The sequence below is a fragment of the Marmota monax genome, unplaced genomic scaffold, assembly GCF_021218885.2.
Source record: "Marmota monax isolate L192 unplaced genomic scaffold, Marmota_monax_Labrador192_F-V1.1 WCK01_AAM20220418_F8-fsc01386, whole genome shotgun sequence".
Taxonomy (NCBI): domain Eukaryota; kingdom Metazoa; phylum Chordata; class Mammalia; order Rodentia; family Sciuridae; genus Marmota; species Marmota monax.
In genome coordinates this window covers 8,960-16,306 of record NW_026694057.1, presented here as the reverse complement: position 1 = coordinate 16,306, position 7,347 = coordinate 8,960, and the positions used below count along the sequence as shown (strand labels likewise).

At 38.0% G+C, this 7,347-nt stretch overlaps 1 pseudogene; it reads right to left on the bottom strand.

Annotated features, from left to right (window-relative positions):
* Positions 1-983: 983 nt before the first annotated feature.
* Positions 984-2,626, bottom strand: LOC124106560 (cTAGE family member 9-like; annotated as a pseudogene).
* Positions 2,627-7,347: the final 4,721 nt, after the last annotated feature.

Below are 7,347 nucleotides of genomic sequence, written 5' to 3'. Positions count from 1 at the left end.
AAATGTTTCCTGAGAACTGCAACTTTCTTTGTATTTGAGATCTCCTACTTCCATGACATGTTTAGTAGTGTTTTCTGGTTTACTCTTAATATGCTCTAGTTATTGTTTTATGGGAAAACTAGTTGACATGCCCCACAAGATTGAAAATCAATGAAAATCTTTCATTAAGCATAAAGTTCCTTTCACATTTGCTACAATCATAGTAAATACACTTCTTTGTATAAAGGGACTGTCTTTGTTGGGCATTTAAAATATCCCCAAAGGCTAGATGACATACATGAAACTCCCATTGTTGTTTATGGGATAGTGGATTAATCAAATTCAATGCTGTAATCTTTAGAGTAAAATAGAATGAAAATAATTTACGCATAAGATTCATACTTAAAATATCTTTATTTCCAAAATACTATCCTAAGAATTATAGTTTTATTTAGCTTCAATCGGAGCAAAAGTATAATCACTTACTTAAGTAAAAGCAGTTCCTTAAAAACTAAAAATGAGAGGTAAGTCAAATTACTTTTGAAGAGAGATCAAAAACATCAGGTTTCTTCACTTGAAGGTGGAATGAAGCCTGAAGGGCACTCACTTCTACTTTCAGAATGAGGGGGTGGGGGGAGGAAATCCAGCACTTGGGGGAAGGTCATGAGGAAAATACCTCCATTCATAGACATCTGGCATTGGAAAAAATGGAGGGGGTGGTGGGCCCGGTGGAAAATAATCTCGAGGTGCTCCATACCTGTTTACTGGAGGAGGCAGAGGGAAAAATGGTCCTCCTCTCATGAACTGACTCCTCGGATCCACAGGAAACAATTCACCTCTGACTGGAGGGAAAGGTGCCAACAATGAGCCGGAGCCAGTTGCTTGGTTTTCAGCAGGGAGAGATGAATTGGGCACATTGGAATCACCAAGATCGATTTTGGTCTCCTTTCTACTGGATTGACTTTCTGAAGACATAGGCCCATCCTCTTTATCCAAAGAAGGCATTAATTAGAACCTCTGAGTTCTGCTTGTCGCAATGGTCTACCATAATTCGAATAACATCCACCTTGCCAAGGAGGACCCAATGGTGAGGGACCATTGGGGGAATGCTTTCTGCCCAATGCTGCATTTGAAACACCAAGTGCACAGGGATCTTCCTCTACAAGTTCAAATTGAAGCTCCCTTTCAGTTAACTTTTGTCTATTGCGAGCATTTTGTTTCATGAAATAATGGAGGTTTCTTTCAGCAATCCAAGCCGCCAACTCACTCTCATGTGCTTTTTTCTCAGAGTAAATAATCTTCCCCTGACAGGACTGAATGGTTCTCTCCAATTCTTCTTTAAGATATGTGGCTCACTTTCTGTATGTCTCCAGCTCTTCTCTTGTATGGCCCATCTCTTCTTTGACCTTGGAAAGTTTCTCCTCTTGCTCCACCCGGTAATTTTCCTCTACTCTGAGTTTCCCATGGAGTTTCATCATATTTTCTTGATAGCATTCCATCATGACTTTAACTTTCTGCTGAAGGTTCTCATTCTCACCTTCAAGCCATGTATTTTCTGACAGCAAGGTTGCCTGTTCAGTCTTCAGACTTTTAATCTGTTCTCTAAGGTCTTCCTTTGTTTTCTCTATGTCAGATAAGAAAGTACAAGTTTGATATCTTTCTACTTCTAAGGTTTCTAAGGAGGCCTTTAGCTTAGCACCATCAACCAGTTTCTTCAAAGCTCCTTTGGGCTCATCATCCAAGTGAGCACCAATTCCTGATTCACTCTTCATTCCCCATTCCAAGTTCCCAACATCTGTTTGGGCTCCCTTGCTTGGAGAAGACGTATCTTTCATCATCAGCAAGTCTTCAGTCAGAGACTCCATGTGATTTTATTTATCAGTTTGAACTTGTTTTGCATGGAATTGAGAGTCTTCCAGTGCGGTGCTCTCTTTACATTGGACACATCCTTGTTCCCTCCATGATTCAGTGTCTCCTTGTAAGATCGGTTTCTGACTATGCTGAAGCTGGGAACGTTCATCCAAGGCTTCCTTCATTGCCAGCTGAAGTCCTTCCTCACTCATTTGAAGCAGTCTCAAGTTTGTTTTAGTTTCAGCTATTTGTGATCTGAGGAATTCTGATTCACCTTTTAGGGACTTTATCCTTCTCAATATATCTGCCACGATTTCATCCTGTTTACAATGTTTGGCCTTTTGTTCTTCTAGCTCTTTTTCTAGAAAGAGTCTTTCATCTCCATGGCTAGGTTTGGACCTATGCAGCTTTGTATAGGTTGCCTCCAAATTTGGGGCTTCTCTTGGACCCTTCTCAGAACTGCTGCCCTTTAAAGTTGACTCTAAGCCTTCAAGATCTTTTTGAACAAGGCTAACTTTTTCAAGTAGTTCACATTTTTCTTCAATTCTTCTAGAAAGTTTTAAAGCCAGCTGTTTTTCTCTTCCCACATAAAGCCTACTTCTAACACACTGAAAACTTCTCCACAAAACAAGAGAAGAGCAAAACATCCAGTAGCTCTACACATCACCAACTCCCAAGGAACACCATAAGGATTAGGGCCTGGCTTCATGTCTTCAGACAATGCTGCCACAACCCTGCCTACTTCTTCCAGGGCCACCCGCTAATATGGCTGAGGGGCAGTCCTTGGTGCCTCCATCATGCCAAGACAGCTCTGACTACTGCCACCACAACAATGCCTGCCCAGGCAGGCCAACATAGTCTGTGGACATTCAGGTGTTTGGTCAGGAATTCAAACCTGCACCAGGCAACAGAGCAGACCACTAAGAACCCCTGCAAGGGGGGGGTTGTGATGGTGGGGAGCCAGGGTGAAGGACTCCCAGGAGCCATGTGGTGCTCAAGTGCCCATCAAGGGAGTCTTGGCCCCTTCCTTCCCTAACCAGTGCATCCTGAAGTGCCATGGGTTCAGGTCCCTTCCACTCCAGCCAGAGAGGAGTCCTCTCTATGCCTCCCACCCCTGAGTTTGGTTTAGGCCAGGCCAAGGTTGAGCTTCTTAAGTTTCTATACAGTCATAATACCACTCTGTTTGATGTCATGCAAATTCTAAAGCTTTCTAAACTGTCTCAACAGATTGTATGTCATATATTTATATTTGTACTGCTTGCCCTTTTGCTTTAATGACCCATTGCTTTCCCTGCTTTTGTTCTCTCCCTTTTTTCTTCCTTCCTTCCTTCCTCCCTCCCTCCCTTCTTTTTTCTCCCTTCCCTCCCTTTTCTTTTCTTGTAGTATTGGGCTTTAAACTCCAACGCCTTCTGCATGCTAGGCCAGCCCACTACCACTCAGCTATATCCCCAGACCTGCTGACTCGTTCTAGGAAGGTCATTTGAATTATTTCTAAAGGAAAAAACTCTCATGATACACTACTTTCTTTCTTTCCTTTTTTTCTTTTTTTTAAAGTCCTGGGTTAATGACTTATTTTTTTCTTTTGTTTAAGTTTACCCATAACATTGTTTTTATTAAGTTTTTTTTTTTTTATAGAGCAAGCAACCATAAAAATTAAACAACTGGTTAAAAAAGAATTGTTATTTTAGATCATTGTACTGTCATTTTTTTTTACTTTATCTTTTAATTTTTTTAGTCATACATGACAGCACAATGTATTTTTACATATAATACATACATGGAATGTACATACATCAATCATATTGTCTATTCTATTCTGCTGCCCTTCCTATCCTCCTTACTCCTCCCCTCCTCTGCCATCCTTTCTGTCTATCCAATCTAATGTGACACACTTTTTTTTCTTTTTCTCATTAGAACATCTTATATGTATTCTGTATAACAATGTGCTTCTCCTTCCATCTTCCGTGCAACTTTCCTTCTCCCTCTTTTTCCCTCCCACCTTTCTTCCCTATTTAGTGGTAGTCTTCTTCTCATGCTCTTCCTCTCTATCCCATTTTGAGTCACCCCCCTTATATCAGAGAAGATATTTGGGATTTGTTTTTTAGGGACTGGCTCACTTCACTTAGCATAATCTGCTCTAATGCCATTCATTTGCCTGCAAATGCCATGTACTTGTTATTTTTTAGTGCTGAGTAATATTCCATTGTGTATAAATGCCATATTTTTTTTAATCCATTTGTCTATTGAAGGGCATCTAGGTTGGTTCCACATTCTAGCTATTGTGAATTGTGCTGCTATAAACATTGATGTGGCTGTGTCCTGTAGTATGCTCTTTTTAGGTCTTTTTGCTGTAGTCTGAGAAGGGGAATAGCTGGATCAAATGGTGGTTCCATTCCCAGCTTTCTAAGGAATCTCCATACTGCTTTCCAAATTGGCTGCACCAATTTGCAGTCCCACCAGCAAAGTATTAGTGTACTTTTTTCCCCTCAATCTCGACAGCACTTATTGTTGTTTGACTTCATAAAATGGCTGCCATTCTTATTGGAGTGAGATGGTATCTTAGAGCAGTTTTAATTTGAATTTCTCTGATTGCTAGAGATGGTGAGCATTTTTTCATGTATTTGTTGATTAATTGTATAGCCTCTTCTGAGAAGTTTCTGTTAAAGTCCTTGGCCCATTTGTTGATTGGGTTATTTTGTTGTTGTTGTTTAACTTTTTGAGTTCTTTGTGTACTCTAGAGATTGAGCTCTATCTGATGTTTGAGGGGTAAAAATTTGTTCCCAGGTTGTAGTCTCCCTATTCACCACACATATTATTTCTCTTGCTGAGAAAAAACTTTTTAGTTTGAATTTGTCCCATTTGTTGATTCTTGGTTTTAACTATTGTGCTATAGGTGTCTTATTAAGAAATTTGGGGCCTGCCCCCACGTGATGAAGATTAGGGCAAACTTTATCTTCTTTTACATGCAGAGTCTCTGGTCTGATTCCTAGCTCCTTGATCCATTTTGAGTTGACTTTTGTGCATGGTGAGAGAAAGGGATTCAATTTCATTTTGTTGCATATGGATTTCCAGTTCCCCAACACCATCGTTGAAGATGCTATTCTTTCTCCATTGCATGGTTTTAGCACCTTTGTCTAATATAAGGTAGTTGTAATTTTGTGGATTTGTCTCTGTGTCCTCTATTTTGTACCCTTGGTCTACCAGCATGTTTTGGTGCCAGTACCATGCTGTTTTTGTTACTATTGCTCTATAGTATAGTTTAAAATCTGGAATCGCAACACCACCAATTTCACTCTTCCTGCTTAGAATTACTTTAGCTATTCTGGGTCTCTTGTTTTTCCAGATGAATTTCATGATTGCTTTTTCCATTTCTGCAAGAATGTCATTGGGATTTTTATGGGAATTGCATTGAATCTGTAAAGTGCTTTTGGTAATATGGCCATCTTAATAATATTAATTCTACCAATCCATGAGCAAGGTAAATCCTTCCATCTTCTAAGGTCTTCTTCTATTTCTTTCTTCAGGGTTCTGTAGTTTTCATTGTATAGCTCTTTCACCTCTTTTGTTAAGTTGATTCCCAGGTATTTTTTTTTTGAGGATATTGTGAATGGAGTAGTTGTCCTCATTTCCATTTCAGAGAATTTGTCACTGATATACAGGAATGCCTTTGATTTATTGGTATTGATTTTATATCCTGCACTTTGCTGGATTCATTTACTAGTTCTAGAAGTTTCTTGGTTGAATTTTTTGGGTCTGCTAGGTATAGGATCATGTCATCAGCAAATAGTGCTAATTTAAGTTCTTCTTTTCCTGTATTTATGCCTTTAATGTCTTTCATCTGTCTAATTGCTCTGGCTAGTGTTTCAAGAACTATGCTGAATAGAAGTGGTGAGAGAGGGCATCTTTGTCTTTTTCCAGATTTTAAAGGGGATGTCTTCAATTTTTCTCCATTGAGAAAGATGCTGGCCTGAGGCTTAGCATATATAGCTTTTATCATTTTGAGGTAATTTACTGTTATCCCTAATTTTTCTAGTGTTTTGAACATAAAGGGATGCTTTATTTTGTCAAATGCTTTTTCAGCATCTATTGAGATGATCATATGGTTCTTATCTTTAAGTCTATTGATGTGGTGAATTACATTTATTGATTTCCGTATATTGAACCAGCCTTGTATCCCAGTGATGAATCCCACTTGGTCATGGTGCACGATCTTTTTGATATGTTTTTGTATCCGATTTGCCAGAAATTTATTGAGGATTTTTGCATCTAAATTCATTAGGGATATTGGTCTGAAGTTTTCTTTCTTTGGGGTGTCATAAACTGGTTTGGGAATCAGGGTGATGTTGGCCTCATAGAATGAATTTGGAAGTACTCCCTCTTTTTCTATCTCCTGAAATAGATTGTAGAGTATTGGTATTAGTTCTTCTTTAAAGTTCTTGTAAAACTCTGCTGTGTATCCGTCTGGTCCTGGGCTTTTCTTGGTTGGTAGTCTTTTGATGGCTTCTTCTATTTCCTCACTTGATATTGGTCTGTTTAGGTTATTTATATCATCCTGACTCAATCTGGCCAGCTCATATGCCTTAAGGAATCTATCAATGCCTTCACTATCTTCTATTTTATTAGAGTATAGAGTTTCAAAATAATTTCTAATTATCTTCTGTATTTCTGAAGTGTCTGTTGTGATATTGCCTTTTTCATCCCATAAGCTAGTAATTTGGGTTCTCTCTCTTCTTCTCTTTGTTAGCATGGCTAGTGGTCTATTAATCATTTTAAACTTTCTGTAATATTTTATCTTCTCCTGATATAGTTTTCTTTTGTAAATGCTGTGTTGAACATAAATAAATGAAAATTATTTTGTCCTTTGTCTGACTATTTGCTTTAAATTACTTAATTTGTACAATATTGATTTCATATTTTTCCTATGTGAAGGTTAATTGCTCTTGACAAATATTATACATTTCTAATTAAAAACAGGGTAACATATGCTTGAAGGCTGGTTGCAATATTATACACATAGCATTGATTTCAGTGCCTGGCAAATGCTTCTCAGAGTGAATGACTGAAGCAACAATGACTATTATTATCACCAGTGCTACTGTTATTATGTTACACCTGCAAATAGCTTTTTTTATTTCTTGACCTTTAGCTGACTGTGAGTTACAATATATTACATAACCCTAGGAAGAAAACGGAGCTTTATTCATTGAAATCTTTGCCAACTCCAAATGAATGACGTCATCATAGTTACTATTCGTTGAAAGATTTGAAGTTTGTAACTCCCCTTTTGGGACAAATGATTTCTTTTTTCATTTGTTTGTTTTTCTTTTAGACTTCCAAATGATTTACAAAGATAAAGATTTGATCTTACAAGATGTATATGTCTGTTAGTGTATGTAAAGCTAGATATCAAATTGGTAAAATGTAATACAATGGCTTTTTAAACTAAATTTATTAAAATGCCTAAGTTTGAAGTTATCTCTCTTATTTTAGAGCAGCCCTCATGTTTGCTGTGGAACA